The 17,194-nt window shown below is 38.2% G+C and overlaps 1 protein-coding gene across 1 annotated transcript in view; it reads left to right on the top strand.

Annotated features, from left to right (window-relative positions):
* LOC117240381 (proteoglycan Cow) overlaps positions 1-17,194 on the top strand; it is a 243,542-nt gene that overhangs the window by 134,763 nt on the left and 91,585 nt on the right. The gene's annotated exons all lie outside the window — the stretch shown is intronic.

The raw sequence follows: 17,194 nt of genomic DNA, 5'->3' as shown, positions 1-17,194 counted from the left end.
AAAAAGGCACAATCGTCATCCTCAGAGAGGACAACGTTCCCTCCATGCATTGGCCTCTCGGCCGAGTTATCAAGGTTCATCCAGGCGCCGATGGTGTCATCCGGACAGCTACAGTTCAGACGGCAAAGAGCGTTTTGGATCGGGCCGTCAAAAGGCTTGTCCCACTGCCAATTCAACCCGATCTCGAGAAACCCGAACAACTAGCCACCGAGACGAACTAAGATGGGAACTTCAACCACATCTCGCTAATTTGATCGGTACCCTCTCAACGGGGGGAGGATGTTACGCCATGCGGCTTGCCATAGATCATATTCTTCACTGTCGGTCGCGGCACTATAATGTCACAGACGGATCGTCGCGGCTGCCCGGCAAAATAAACATTGTAGTGGCAAGCGCATGGTTCATTAAGCAGAGCGACCTCCAGAAACGTCGATTCGTGGCCGTTATTTGATCTGGTGTAAAAGACGGTGGCGTGATCCGAAGGTAGTGGGGGTCGCCTTCCAGAAAGAATCAGAACGTTTCGAGAAGCCAAACAGTCTACACATATTTTGTATCGCGCATTACATTGTCACATTTCCTTTTGTTATTCCATTTAGATTTTCTAGTTAATAAGTTGTGCAATAAACATTAATTCAGTTGTGTTGATTCTGTGAGATTTCATTGAACTACCCTTATTATCATAATCGAAATAAGGGAATCGATCAGTTCGTGGCGTCGATAGTTCAATCGTAACGAGAACTTACAACTCTCGTTGACGTGATATCTCGCGATCGCGTCTCTCCGCGAATGATCGAAACATCACGTTAATAAAATAAAAGTCACGTAGCGTTAGGTCCAGTTTTCTACAAATGCCAGTATAACGTCACCCTTTGCGTGAAAAATTGACACGAGGTACGGGAGGAAGGTCGAGCAATCGACAAATCAATATCTAACAAAATTCGATTAATTCTACAAAACATTCCACATAATCGTCCACTTACAAACATTTCGCATAAACCAGTCTTCCTTTCTTCCATCTCAAACTTATCTAAATATTGTAAAACCCGAGATCGTTCGAGCCACGCGTAAAAATCGATGATCCAACCTCGTTGAAACCCTCTCAGCCTCTAGGATTCCCCTTTCGAATGTCCCTCTAGCGGCGAGTGACCGAAACACGGTCGCATCCCTATCGATCCCAACACAGGGCCAGCATTTTTTAGCGAGTTACTCTGTTCGTACGCGTTTATAAATAAAGCTTGGCCGTCGAGCGTACGTCAAGGCTCGCGAGGGTTAAATCCCTCTAATTAACTGCAGCGTGGCGTCGTCGCACGTTCTTCCGGTGCGACTGGATTAAAGCGTGCTTATCGTTTGGCGAGGGGCCGCGAAAGTCGCTTGAACGGACGCACGAAGGAAAGTGGAACGCGATTCAGTGGCGAATGGACGGTTTTATTCGACCCTGGCGGAACACCCGGGGTATTAATCATGGAAAGTGGTCGGTACAATCACATCCAACTTCGAAGGTTACACGATTAATCCGCTCTATTTTTGGTCACCAAGGTTGCAGGCTCTCGTTTGCTTTCGAGTTTGGATTTTAGCAGCGTCGCAAGATATTAGGTTGACCGAAAAGCTTCTTTCGTTTCATAAGATGATAATAGATGAAGAACAATTTCTATTTTATTTAATTACATATCATCTATTTGGTTATACTTCTATTATTATGTTCGTGCATAATTCAATAAACTAATATAAAACAAAAAACATCGTGCGTCTATTATTTCCTTATAAAACGAAAGAAACTTTTCCGACAACCTAATACAAAGGATACGCGTTTGAGTAATCATTGTATCGGTACTTGAGTATGTTTGTGTCTGTGTAACGATACTTAACTGTACTGCTGCGTGTTCTTACTGGTGTGAGAAACTATCTGAAGCTGGAACGAAGTATGAGAAAATTGTTATTCGTATGCGTGATTACTTTAAACTGGTTTCAACTTTATGGTAAACATTTTCTTGTAACGTTACGAATCTGTTTTGTTCGTATTATGTAATTGTTTAACTGTTCTTTGCTAATGTAGAAATAGTAACTACATTTTGTAACATTTATCGAATTGATTTGTCAGCCTACCGTGTTTGGATCAATTTTAACACTTGAAAGACAGGCCATGTAGATTTAGATATTTGCATTTATCTAGTACGAGCCGCGTTGATTCACGTTTTTGCATAGTATGTATTAGGCTGGGTGGCATACGGAACGCGACAGGGCGATGCTATCCATTAAGTTTTTAGAGGATGAAGCGCAGAATATAATTTCTTCGGGCTTTGTATACGGCGCAGTATGTATCGATTACTCGCACGACACGTAATTAGATTATTACTCGGCTGTTTTTTTTTTCTTGTTAGTCTCGTATTTCCTGAGAACTTTATTTTCCGTCGATGTACGCGTTATGATGTTTCAAAATATCGAATTACGTTTCTCCACGTACAGGCAGAAAATTGAAAATGAAAACATAGAATGAAAAATAAGATATCCAGGTGTAACAATTTACGTAACTCACCCGTCACGTGGAACAAACGGAATCTATTAGAAGGTGATAAGAAATTTAACGCTAGCTCTTTCATTTCTCCATACAATGGTTATCACCAGTCACGTGTTTCTACCAAACGCAGCAAAATTGTTCCCCTTTAGAATTTCGAACGATCTCTAGAAAATCGTTTTGAACAACAGAATTCATCCCTTTGCGATGCAAGAATTTTTCCAGAAATTTTCAAAGCTTAGAAACTTCACAAAGTAATCTTTACACGTCATGTACTTCTTTAACAACCAGACTTACAAATTGACCCATTAACCAAACATCAGCCCTGTTTCTGTTTGCTCCACGACAAACTAAAACCTTGACCATTCGCAGGAAGCCGAACGTGAAAACCAAAACAGAAACAAACTCCCTCCGATAATCGAACCATCTTCGCTTCCAAACCAATTACCCTGCAAGCACGTATCCAAACCGAAAACCTCGATCCAACCTTAACAAACCAGATTTCTCAAATAAATCTCAATAAATCATTTCGCAACCTGTTCAAGTTTAACCGAGTATCTCGGCTTAACCTCGTTCGGATGCTTTTATGTTCGGAATTCGAGCGGAAATCGAAGTTTCTACTAAAGCGGTCGATGCACTAGGATAATGCAACGAAGGAGTAAATCGATTCGTTTCGAAGGACGAAACGGTGGCCGGCGTAGAGAAGAGAAGAGGCGGGCAACCTCGGTTGATCGAGCACGAGGCCAGAGGTCATCGTGGTCGATCTCCGTGGACCGAATTGCGGAGGAATGTCGCGCGGTTCCGCTACAAAATGCATTACCTCCGGGATGCTCCCGTGTCCAGCTGTGTTCCACGGCAACGGAATCCCCTTTCTCCGCGTAAAAGCTGCTCTCTGACAAATTAACTTACATTGTCCTTCCCCGCTCGTCCTTCGTTTGTCTTAACTCGACCGAGGAACAAGAACGGTCGGTCAGGATGATTTTTGACTTTTGTAACTTGACGTTCGTGCGATTGGTTACATATTGGATCAGAGATCGCAGTTCTTACAATTTTCGTTTGATATTTGGGAGAATATTGGGTCGGTGGTGGTGTTTGGGAAAGGTCGGGATAATTTTAGTGGAAAGTATCGTAACGTATAATTTTCTTTATCTTGCAGTTTTGTTGAAGGATAGTAGGACACGATGATCTTCTTGAGTCAATTAACAAATTGTTTGAGAGTGTATAGGTATATGGTGGTTTATCTGTCGCCTAATTATGGCATTCAGAGCAAACTGTTTTGCGAAGGGTTCGTCTAAATTAGATTGGTTTTCGTGTAACGTGTAATTTTCTTTATCTCGAGTCAATTATCAAATTGTGCGAGACTGTATATGCAAAAGGTCGTTTATCGATCGCCTAATTGTGGGATTCATAGCAAGCTGTTTTCTGAAGGGCTCGTCTAAATTAGATTGGTTTTCGTGCAATTTGTAGTTTTCTTTATCTCCGGTTAATTGTGAAATTTAATCCAGTTTATTCGAAAAAACCTGTTCATTTATCACTGAAGTAATTGTTGGATTTAAAGTAATGTACTTTGCGAAACGATAATTCCAGTTACATCGGTGTTCGCGTATGTAAGTATAATTTTCTTTATCTTCGGTGAATGATCAAAGTTAATGCATTAGTCTAATTTATTCGAAAGCGTATATGTAGAAACTTGTCGATCGATCGTTTGAGTAATTGTACGATTTAAAGAAACATGTTTCGCCAAGGGTTTACTTAAATTAAATTAGTTTCCACGTGGTGCGTGATTTTCTTTATCTCGAGTTAATTATCAAAGTTACTAGTCTAGTTTGGTCGAAAACGTATATGGAAAAGCTCGTCCATAAATCACTTAGGTAATTGTGGGATTTAAAGTAAGATGTTTTGTGAAGGGCTAATCCGAGTTAAATTGCTTTTCACGTGACGTATAATTTTGTTTATCTTGTGTTAATTACCAAAGCTACTTGCATCAGTCTGTGTAATTCATTCGATAACGTAGGAAGCTCGTTTATCTATTACTTGAAATTACTCTGAAATTCATGATCGTTCTGCCCCTCGAAAAAAATATTTTTCTTCTCTTTAAAAAAGAAAAAAATAACTCTAAAATCGATATTTTCTTTCTATACGTATAATCCAGAAAGACACAGATTCGATGCAGTGCAGAAGGACGAGCGCAAATCCTCGAGAATAATCCGTTTAGGTCTGGTCCGTGGAAAATCCAACGCGATTTTCCAAAATCGCACATCGAGAACCGCTCGATCGTGGTGCAACACAGAGGGTGAAACAGACAGAAACAAAATATTCTTTGGGGTAAAAGCAAATCTACTGGCGAATAGGTCGAGAGTCGAAAAGGAGCAACGAGGATGAATTCGACACGGATATTCATCGAACTATCGGTACAGAGTTGCATCGGTTTCATCGATCGAAACCTTGAATGCTCTCGAATACACGTTCGACTTGCTTTCATCGTTCAGAGATCTTCGACTACTTTGTACGCCGTGTCTGAAAATAGCCCTTTACACGTCCGTGACTCGATCGATTAAATCGGGACAAATGAAAATTCGGTGTTGGCTGTAATTGGAGCGTGAATCAGTAAGTTCACAGAGCGGAAAAATTAACTAATCGAAGATAGTATGTGGAAACGATGAAACCGTGATTTTTCTAACGAAAAAATATTCTCTTCGTTTGTGTATCGAACAAAATTTTGTACGATACAATTTAGATCCTGCTTTCGTGTTAACGAGCATGAAATGCTCGTAATGTTCTAACAAGATGTTTTTTTACATGAGATTAAAATTTTCTAACTCGTTAACTAGAGTTCTAATATCTTGGCTGTGATAATTCATCTATTCAGAAATAATTTCTTTTCTTCATCTTTCAGAAATAATTGCCACGTCTAGAATGTACTATATCATGTTTCTATTCGCAAGACATCATTATATTGTAATATTTTATTGATCAAAATTATTTCCAACGAAGAAATAGTCCGCTCGATAAATTAAGCTCGTGAACTTTTGTAATTTCGTGCACTTTCAACCCCCTTGTGTTCCTTTATTTCTGGCGTGTTTCAATATCAAATACGTACAATAAGAGAAAACAAAGCTATTGGATAGATTCTTTTCTCTACAGTGTCTTAGTCAAACGTAATTCTACCACAGATCAGCTAACATCTAAATAGAACGATAATGTACACGTACAGAATTGATCTCTATCATTGACCTACCCCACAATTAGATCGGTCGATCGGCTCCACCAAGTTCTATCATAAATCCGAGCAAGGGGTCGAAGGATTTCGGTTAATTGCAGAGGATCCAACGGGAGAAATCTCTTCGACTCTATCTCGTGAGGGCAACGAAATGGTTTTGAAACGTGGCCAAAGCCTTAAGTCACCTCCGATCGGTCGGAGTCCTGGTGGACGTGGTCACCGAACAGTTCCATCCGATTATCGGCAACGCCGGTTTAACGTCTTCTCGACACTTTGCGCAGATCCACCGGCAACCGCCATTATTTTACCGAAAAATCGACGAGAAACGACTAGTTTCTATTCTTAGCAAATTTTGCGGAAGATGGGATCACAAGAAATGAGAATATTTTTGACTCGCGTCGAGTACCGCGATACTATAATAGTTAAATTTGTTTCTAAACTAATTTGATAAAATCTTTTTATTGAGTTAGCTGCGTAGTAGCGATACTTGTATGTGAATATCAGTGTGTGGAAGTATGTGTGTGCGCGGCGTCTCGAAAACAAAGGAATGTAAACTGTTCAGTCGGTGAACAGTCTGGTATGGAAGAAAGTGCTGAGACGCGTGCTAGTGTGTATCGACGAATATCTTTGAAATCGTTTATCAAATAAATATATAACTATTCTAATATAAATTCTAAGTGTACATTTAGTGTCCATATACCATTATTTCGGCTATTAAGATCCAAAATTCTCAACACTTTTAACAACTTGCAAGCACAAAGTTTAAAGAAGATTCGTAAGAATAATATTTAACAAGATTTTTTAAGCATCTTCGAGGAGGAAGATGTGATCAAATTTCTTCATAGACGTTTATATCAATTTCATTGAAGAATTATACTACGTTAGGTTGCCAACGATGGGCGCTTGTTTCGCGTACGATCTATTTCACTCGAGGTATCTTTCAGAAAAGAGATAGCTGAGGTTGGTCGGGACAATTTGGACAATAAGTTGTTGTTTTCTTCAAATTCTTTTGTGCCTTTGTGTAGAACAAAAACACTGATATGAACAAATTATAAGCGAATTATATTTTACAACGTTATATAGCAAGAGGAACATCACTGGAATTTGAAGCTAATCGGTCATTTAATTTTTGACGCGTCGTAAACTATGACAGAAAACTACCATCATAGATAAAACTATTAAGATAGACAAGCCATGAACAAACTATATTTTACAGATTAAACTACGACGGGGAAATGATTGAAAGTTAGAAACAATCGATCATCGTGTCACTATAATTAAATTTTTGATGCATCGTTTCGCTAACCCGACTTTGCTACCACTTGCGATATCGAACGCCGGATTTTCAAAATAGTTTGAAATAGGGGAGGGGCGCGGGTTGTAGGAGATCCTGGGTGAATTTGAGGGAAACGATGACCGATGACGACCGCGGATAATCACGGGGCACAGAATTTTCGAGGCAGTGATCGAGGCCCGACCCTCGAGCCTAGAATAACAGTGAAAAGGCGCGCGACAGTCTGCTTAATTGGTAAAGTTTCGCGTTTACGGTGACCGCCTCGTCCCGGACGCTGTTCCACTCACTTTTAATATAGTGGCAGGCAAAGGGGCACGTATTAATAGCGGGGAAAAAGTTGATCGTTCCGTTGGGTCGCTTTGCAGATTGAATGTTTAAAGAGGAACTGCTCAGAATACGACGAGCCGATGATATTTGTGTCGATATTTTCGTTCAGACGAGAATTCTTTCATTGTTATGCGTAACATTCGTGTAATTATTAATCTTGCGTTATCCAGATGACGCATGATTAATATCCAACGTCTGGAAAATGATATTTTATTTTCATTAATTTATTTATCGTAATGAGATAGCACGCGAAGACTATAGTAGTAGAGTTAATTTCAAGGAATATCGTTCGTTGTTGTCGTTCGTCTATGCATTCCGATTTTTAGAGTTAATCAGAACATGGCTTTCGAGCGACTCGTGTATCAGCGTCACGTAAATGTCTTTTTCGTGTTATATCAGTCGACCATCGTCCGCGTAAAGATATACCCTTGTGTCATATTTTAGCGTATTATTATATCGCGATATATTTTACATTGGCATTGAACAGCTTCCTAGTTATAACAACGTTTTTCCACATTTCTATCGTGAAATTTTCGCTTAAAATTTTAGATTGCCTAATAAACATCGCTATCTCGCGTGATAATATCGCGTAATAAATATGTGACCGGTAGATGAACGCTTTTATTAGGAATAGTAGACATTGTTATATTTATCGTTAATCGATATCTCTGCTAAAATCCGACGTACATTGATCGCTCATTGTCAATGTCCACATTTGTTAAGCTTTACATTTTCACCGTGATATGTCGGTTTATAGCACATCTCGTCTGCGTATTTGTTTTTACATGGACTTTATGTGCAGAAACAAGCAATGACGATAAATGAACCGAAGAGCATCTTTGAATCGAGACAATTCTAAAACTTGGAACGTCTTGCTGGCTTTAACGGATCACCACTTTACCAAATGAGAAATTAACAGGAGAAACGTTTCCAAATTCCTCGGCAGTGCCGAACAATTCGACGAACTATTAGACGCTTATCCAATCTCTAAACTATCGTAGATTATCTGCTCGAAATGCAGCCAACAAAACGAGGGCCAGCAATTGCGAGACACGAGACATCATAGGGTGGAAACGCGAAAACGCCAAACTAGAAAAGTTCCCGACCCAATTAGCTCGTGCACAATTTCCAGACACACGTTTTCACCTTCCTCCCCGGTGAACTCTTCTGCGGGAAACCGTAGACACGCTCGACGTGGTACGTGGAATCGACTTATAAAAATGTCGATGCCGTTCTCCGCGTGCAGGGCCATTTTTACAGGACGCTTCCAGTTGGCGTCTCTCCAACCTCTCTTAACCCTCTCCCCTCCACGTATCATTTCTCTAGACGTCCAGACGACGAAAAGAGATATTTGCCAGCCACCAGAAGAGAAGATCTCTAGATCGGAGGGGACGTTTCGCAATATTCTTGGATCGTGTTTGAGCGTTTCGCGTCCGTGCACGAAATATCTCGCGACGTGACGTCGTGCAATGTTTCGCATGTTTGGATATTTCGTAATGCGATGTCATTTATTTTCCACGCAACGCTGGCTATTATTGCTATTAATACGAATATTAATGTCGCTATTGTTATTGGCATTGTTGTATCGTTGCTATACTTTAAGGATGGTAGAAAATATACATATTCCATTGATATGAAAAACTTCGGAGTAAAAAACAGTTAATAACAGAAAAATCTTGTTAACGAAATTAATCAAATTAGTGAAATCGTCGATAGGGTAAGATGAGATAACGCGATTGATCTTTATTCAAAAAATCATCTCGTCACTGGGTGTAAAGAAGTTAATGGTAATTGTGTGAATGTTTATGATTTATTGAAAATTGAACAGTGCAAAGATGGAAAGAGTTCTATGCGTGTTGTAATATATTTGCTGAAACAAATTTCTATCCGGATATCATTTTTTAAGCTATTAGAGAAATATGCTCGCAGATTTGCGTAATACTTAATTTACGTCCAGCATATAAAAATAAATATTGTTGGTTGTGAAAAATTATTAGTCTCTGTATTATAGGGGTCCTCGGACGATGGGAAATAATTTTGCTAAATCCACATCAGACTTTTTTATCTTATTTATCGTTATACGTACTTCAAAGAATGTTTGTCAAACGAGTGAAAAAAGAAAATTTCACGAACGAAACTGCATCACGAGATATTTTAGCTGCGGACAAACGAAGGCTAAAACAAACAAGGGATTCGTCGGGAATGTTTTGTTTCGCCGACGAGTCGTTTACCTAGGAAGGAAACCAGACACGCGTTTGCGGTTCGAAACAAGTTTAGACCAAGTAGCTAGAGCTGTGGAAAGGCACTTAATTGGCCAACTTCCGTGGCCCAGTTCCTCCGTAGATTCTCCCCTTCGCTTTTTCTTTCTTACAAATCTTGCTCGCGTCTCGAATTTGGATTTACGGAAAAAAATTCGTTGTTGATAGAAGAACAAGCTTCGAGTAAGCATGTTAATTGATGATGATCCTCTCGACTTACTTGACGTCAGACTAATATCCTGTCCTGTGCAAGATGATAACGAAGCGAGTGTTGAATGTAATCAGACGCGATGGGCGCGAGATGAAACGAGGAAACAAGATTGAAGACAGAATCTGCTAGGAAATATTCGAAATTAATTAACAGGAAATTAAACGAATGACTTTTAGAACGAGAAATTCATGAAATATTGCAATTATGATGTTAGATTTTGTTATTTGAAGAGTTTTCTAATTGCATCTCCGTTATTTCTCGAGTTTCTTCGTTGAGAACACCGTCTGACTACGCACAGTCCGTCTCTACTTATTCCACTACGCTGTAATTTGTACCAACAGGCGTGTTTCCCTCTTGTTGCTTCTTTCTCTTGTTTCTTCGTTACGTGCTTTGGTATACTTGCTGCATTTCATTCATTATTTACATACGAAAATATTCACCGTTAGACAATATATTTACATCGTTCTCATCCGATAGATGCTGTTCTTCGATGCTACAAAGAACTAAGATCTGTCGGTCTTTTTCAGTCATTTTACGTTGGTTTTTAAATTTCAGAAAATTCCACGATATTTCTTCATTCCGGATCCCGAGTATTTCTCATTTTCACGACACTATATTAAAATCAAATATTTCTCCGAGCAACAAAAAGCGAAATAAGAAAGCGAATCTAATGTTCTAACTTTAGCCAACAGAGAGAAATCATTCTAGTCGCAATCGTCGTATATCCAAAAATCATGCAAGCACTTTAAAAAGTCGAGAAGGTTAGCAGAAGCGTAACGGGATGAATGAAACCGGAAGAATCGTGGCGCGTCTCTGGAGGAACGTTATCCGGTACTGTTTAACGCGGGAGCATGTGCCCGGGAATGCATACACCGTAGACGAGTGAGACCTGCTCCTAAAAGCAGTTCTTCATAGACTTGAAAGGCCATTTTCGGCTCGACGAATAATTCAGTCGGCTCGCGTCGGGCGAAAAGTGGCAGGTTATCTCGACCGGGAGTAACGGAATAACGATGCGATAGGAGGTTATGCACCTAGTTGAAACGACGCACATCTACCCCCTCGGAAGAGATCCTCGTGTATCCGGCGAACGACCTTGTTAAATTCACGTGGATCGATACGCGATCTCGTACGAGCCTCGAGAGTTAAGTAGCACGAAAATTTCATTCGATGGTAGAGTAAAAAGTCGAACGTGTCAAGTTTATTGATGAGCAATTGGAAAATCTTGAAATCGAGATGATTGGAGGAATTTTTATTAGAAATAAAAATTTTTCACGTTTCGCTATGATTCTAGATAGAAAGATGGATAGATAGATAGATACGCGATGATTCTAAAGTTTTAAATTTGTGAATTCAGGTTCTATAGTATTAATAATTTTCGAAATTAAACTTTTGCTCCAGTAGAGAGAACGAAACGCGTGTAGCATTTGTCGATGAGGAATTGAAGAATTTTTATTGCGAATAAAAATTTCACGTTCCGGTATACGCGATGAATAGAGCTTTGATATCGCGAATCCGGATTTTTTGATATTAATAATTTCGGAAATTAATTGAACAATTTTATAAACTACTTTATTGAAGAATTTTTAGTGGGAATATAAATTTTACGTTTCGGTGTGCGTGGTGAATAGAGGTTTGTATTCGTGAATCTGGATTCTTTCATACTGATAATTTAGAAATTAAACCTTTGCACCAGGAGAGAATCAAACGTGTGTGGAATTTATCGATGAGGAATTAAAGAATTTTTATTTGTTATTCACATTACATTTCAGTATATAATTCTGCAACTTTGAATTTCTGAATCTAAACACTATCATGTGTATTAACAATTTTAGAAATGAAACCTTTGCTCCAGAAGGGAGTCGAATGTGTAGAAATTGTTGATAAGTTTGTAGTTTCTGTCCTCTTTCATTTTCTACCCTTTTTGTTTCTGTAGTATTTATTATTCAATGATAATTTTGTAAGTTGCTTTGTAATTTTAATACCTTCAGTCTCGGAAAGTTAGGTAGCATTCTATGAGGCACAGTTATGTATTAATATTTGTAGGATAATTAGTTCTTAGAGGCTTTAGAGGAAGTCCATGGTACAAGTTGTTGCTGTTAATGTAACGCAATTGTGTATTGCACCTAAGGCACATTGTTTAACCAACATTGTTGAGCATCTAATGCGACTATCTTCATTATTGTAGTCTTATTTAAACGAAAATATCTTTAACCTTCCTCATCGTATATCTTGTTTCATGAACCTGATTGAAAGAACCATTTATATATTCTAATAATCAGACCAAAAATATATATTGTATGTATAAAAGGAAGAATTTAATTCTCTGATTCTTTTGATCTTAATATGCTGAACAAAAATGGAAATTCATGAAAAATCCTTCGATGTTATACAAACATTGTTTCTTCTCCCATAAAATAGATAATGAACATTTGATCCGCAGCGAATTATTAAACTCTTCTCAAAAATTTTCCCCTTGAACCACAAATTTCAATTTTAATTCCAATTCTTCCAAAAAGTTGTCCGATCCCAGTTTCTTTGGAAAAGCTGTTTCAGTTCTAATCGATAATAAAATTATGCCATGAACCTGAGCAATTCACTATGCATACAACATGGGCCGCTGACTGACGTAATTTCTTGAGAAATTAATACCTCGAATGCTCGAAACCAGCCCGGGAATCATGACAATGGCGTAGCCCATATAAAATGATTAATTCTCGATCAGCAGGCGGCCGAATTATTCGGCTGCATATTTTCGGATTGACAGCGACATAATTCCATGCATTGTAGAAGAGATGATTCCGCGAAAGCTGATTACGTCGCTGATTAATTATTGATCAACGGGAAAACGGACATTTCCATAATCGGAATGCCGAGTGTTCCGCTCGTCGTTTGGGGAAACTCGTCGTCCGCTCCATATTTATCGACGCTCAAAGACACAAGAAAATCTTGTTCTACATTATGGTTCATAAATAATGCGTCACCTGATGTAATTTCATCAAAAGGTCGATGTCTTTGCTATACAGTGGTTCACTGCACGTTTACACCACACACGCGTTATCACTCTTTAAAAATATTCTACGACTCTGGTTATAAACATTATTAATCTTCAAGAATACACAAAAGTCTATACACGACAGTTAATACGTACAGTTTAACACACGAGGAGCATAATTTCGTAATTATTAGGTTGGCAACTAAGTGATTGCGGAGTTTGTCATTACCACCTAATGACAAAATCTGCAATCACTTAGTTGCCAACCCAATATGTCCATTTTGGACCAATTTGAGATATTTATGAGTTTTAGTTGTTAGAATATTCAAATATTAATTGAAACTATTATACGAGAAGATTAAAGAAATTATTTTGATAATTTTTGAGATATAAGTGATAAATTGTACATGTCAATGTCCGTTAAATGTGACCAGAATTTTCATAGCAAAGTCATTCAGATGTATTCGGATTTCAAAAGCAAAGAGTCAGGGAAATCATGACAGAAGGAAGCGTCTTGTTCTTCACGCCCCCTGTTAAAATACACGAAGGGTGTCTAATAAATTTCGAGAGGGCCGGCATTAGCAACGTTCCCGATCACTGTAATTACTCGCAGAGACAAGGAATTCGTTTCTAGGCGAGGACGATGGTTTGGCTGCAGTAAATTCGACGTTGCGCCGCGTTTCACAAGCTAAGCTATTCCTTATTCCATCCGATGATAATTACAGGGTGTCGAGTCTCGTCGTTTGCAGCGATTCGCAGCAGGGCAATTTGAAAGTCCGAAACGCGGCGAAATAGTTGAAGCGGCACCCCTCGTGTCTTCGAATTTCGCTCGAGAAACTACCGTTATCCTGCTAATTGTAAAATATCATTCCGTTCTAATTGCATACTCGTGTGAAACGCGACGAGAGCGAGGCTCTCTTGTTTAACACGTTGACGATGGTCATCGGTAATGCACGTTCCTTCGCTAAATTCTTTAGAATTATCGAGATAAGTTTCGTGAACCAAGCAATGTTCAACAATGCGAATGATTTAAGGGGGTGTCCTGAATTAGAATGTTTTAAAACAGCGTCCTTTTGTGAATTTTTTTTCTTTTAAAAGGGAAGGAAAGAAATGAAGTTATTGAATTTTGAGATATGGTTTTATATATATTTAACGAATACAAAAAAATTTTTTTTAAAGTAAAAAAAGAAATTATAACAGATTTCTAAGCCTATTTCATGGGCTGCAGTTTTCAATCGGCGGGAAAGATCCACCTCGTAATTCTTGATCGAAACAAAAAACCAAAAAAGAATTAAATTATTATATATTTTTCTTCTCGATGAACTAAAAAAGTTCGTCAAAAAGTTTATTTAAATAATTGTTGTAGCACCTTAAAGTTTATTTTTTCTTTTTATAAAACACATTTTTTCTTTGAACCCGCCAAAATTTTTAATTTCATACTGTTTTCTGCTTTTTTTTTTTTAGTTCATCGAGAAGAAAAATATATAATAATTTAATCCTTTTTTGGTTTTTTGTTTCGGTCAAGAATTACGAGATGGATCTTAGAAATCTGTTATAATTTCTTCTTTACTTTAAAAAAAGTTTTTTTGTATTCGTTAAATATATATAAAACCATACCTCAAAATTCAATAGCTTCATTTCTTTCTTTCCTAAAAACGCTATTTTAGAACATTCTAGTTCAGGACGCCCCTTAAATGCACGTCCTCTTGAAAATAAGTGGGCAAATATAATATAATATTTCGTGGAAATGAAGTGTTGCTACGGTGTATATTTACAGTGGCTACAAAAAATATTTGTACAAAAGTTTGTAATTAATTAAGACCCGGTATATTACATTTCGTATCATCTGATAGTACCTTCATGCCACTACAAAAATTTAATGCTATGAAAATGAAATGCGAAACTTGATAAAAAGTGTTTCGTTGGAAATTAATGGTATGTACAAATACTTTTTGCGGCCGGTGTATTTGAATTTATTGCGACTGCCAGAACAAAATATGTGAAATTCGCGTGGCCTTCCATCGCCGCTAAAATATTTGTCTTTTGAAACTCGTCGATCTTTCCTACGACATTTCAAAGCTATTTGCGCGTGACGCTAACATGCCGTCACCCACCTTCCAGGTCATGACGTCAACGTTGAGTCATCAGCAGTCAACGCGTTAATGCTTGTTACGTTATGTTACACAGCAGTGAGAATGTTTAACAGAAAGTAGCAGAAAAATCGACTTTTAACGGAAACCTGGTAAATTGATGATTCGGACGCGAGTACGCGAACGTTTTTCACCGAAATGCCACGTACAGAGCGTGGGCGCGATTTGCATGAAAATTAAAATATCACTCGGTAAATGAATATTGTAAATCGGTGTCTAAAAATGTTACATTTTATTTTTCCTTGTGCACAGTGGAATATCATTAGGACAGTGTGAGAGTGAGGTAGTTGAGTGAAAAAAATTGATCATCTATTGTTGTAGTACCGCGAAGTTAGGAAAATAACTGCAAACAATGTAAAGTAAAAATACAACGAGTATAAGAATCGTTAAAGCAACGTTCACACGTTCAATATTATTGTCAATATTTGAGGTCCTCTACGTTGTATTGAAATATATTTACATTAATCGTCTAGAGGATTTCTTATATACGATAATGCTGAGAACCTTAAATATTTACGATACTATTGATCATAATATTGATCCTCCGAACGTCCCGTAAGAAGTTCTCGAGAAGTAAACAGTTCAAGAAAGGGAAAAATATGAAAGGAACTCTCTTCTCTTACGCAGCAATAGGATTCATTGAAGAAAAGAAACGTTAAACGAAAAAGAAAACAGGGAAATAAAGGAAAAAGCAATACCGTAAAAGGGACGAAAAGATAGAAAATCGAAAAGGAGAAAAATAAAACAACAAACGATGTCTAGAAAGAACACGAGTTACAGAAGGTAATTTTGAATTCACCAAGCACTCTCTCAGAATTTTGTCCGCAACCTCTCCAATTTCTGCAACCTCTCGGAAAACACGGTCGAAAGATCTCGAACTCCACTCAGTTTCGTTCGAAACTGTTGGTCAGCAATAATATAGCCTAGATGATGAAGCCAGTTTCTCCTTCGGTATTTCAGATATTATCCTGGAATTGTTGCAAACTGGCACGTGAACTATCACGCGAGCGTTTCGCGATATCCCTTCGTTTCACTCTTGGTATTCGGTAGCACGGGACGACCTCGGCCTAAACTTTAAAACGACTCGTTTTTAACCGCGCAACCCTGAATTTTATGCACGTGATGAGCGATCGTTGTTGGTCGTTTCGCCCACGACCGCAACCAAGGTTGTTGCGGTACTCGACGAAAGACTGTTGGCGCAGGACAAGGCTGAACCATGAATCTCGTGACACGAGCCACAACCTTCGATACCGGCCGTGCTAAAAACGCGAGCTGCAGTATATTCGCTCGTGAAAGTATTTCAACATTTATACGCAATTTTTATTTATAGAAAAATCCACATATTATGCGTATAGATTCATCGTCACTGTGGCGAGACACAAGCGTCACGATTACGTTGGCAAATTCTCTGAAACCGATCTAAAAATGCATGCAAGACAACAAGTTTGTTCTGATCAGTGATCTCAATACGTCTTGAAGATCTTCCAATGTGCCATATATATTTCATTGGAATGCCACTTTAAACAAGATATAATCACGAAATTATTTGAACGCTTACCATAGAAAACTTTCATGTGAATAACGTGTATGTTTTATAAAAGATTTCAAAATTTCATTAGTGTTGCAACAAGACACGACTGTCGTCATTATATTGGCAAAATTTGAAATGAATCTGATTTATTGAAGTTACGAGACGTTTACTATGAATTTACAAAGTGAATATTCATCCTAAGTATTTAATAATAAGTATTAAAAGATGATCCTGCTGAATAGCGAAACTTATTAATATTACGGATATAATCACAGTCGAATGTCGTGACAGTGTTAATGAGTTTTTGAAAATGTTCCGTATAATACACGTAAAATATTCATGGAACGTTTGTACAAGTGTTTGAATATTTTCGCGAGCCGGCGTACGCTGCTTTTACGACGCATACTTTGCATCGAGAAAAGATCATGGAGGATTTATGAAAATTCGAGGAACGGGAAATGGGTTTTGCTTTAATTGTCTCGAAGGAAGCAACGATCGTTCCGTTTGCTTCCATTTCCTTCTCTTTACTACAGACCAGCTTTGTTATCATTTTCGTGTTTGTAACCTCGGATTACGCAAAGCGCGGATTACTCGTTGTTACGTAACAATGAAGAGAATTTCATTATTGGATTTCATGTAAAATCGTGTGCTCGCGGCGGATTATTGAAAAAATACCTTCAGAGATGTTTTAAATAAATA

Source organism: Bombus vosnesenskii, unplaced genomic scaffold (genome assembly GCF_011952255.1).
Source record: "Bombus vosnesenskii isolate JDL3184/JDL3185 unplaced genomic scaffold, Bvos_JDL3184-5_v1.1 scf7180000014621, whole genome shotgun sequence".
NCBI classification, from domain to species: Eukaryota; Metazoa; Arthropoda; class Insecta; order Hymenoptera; family Apidae; genus Bombus; species Bombus vosnesenskii.
This window is presented reverse-complemented; position numbering and strand designations above follow the sequence as displayed.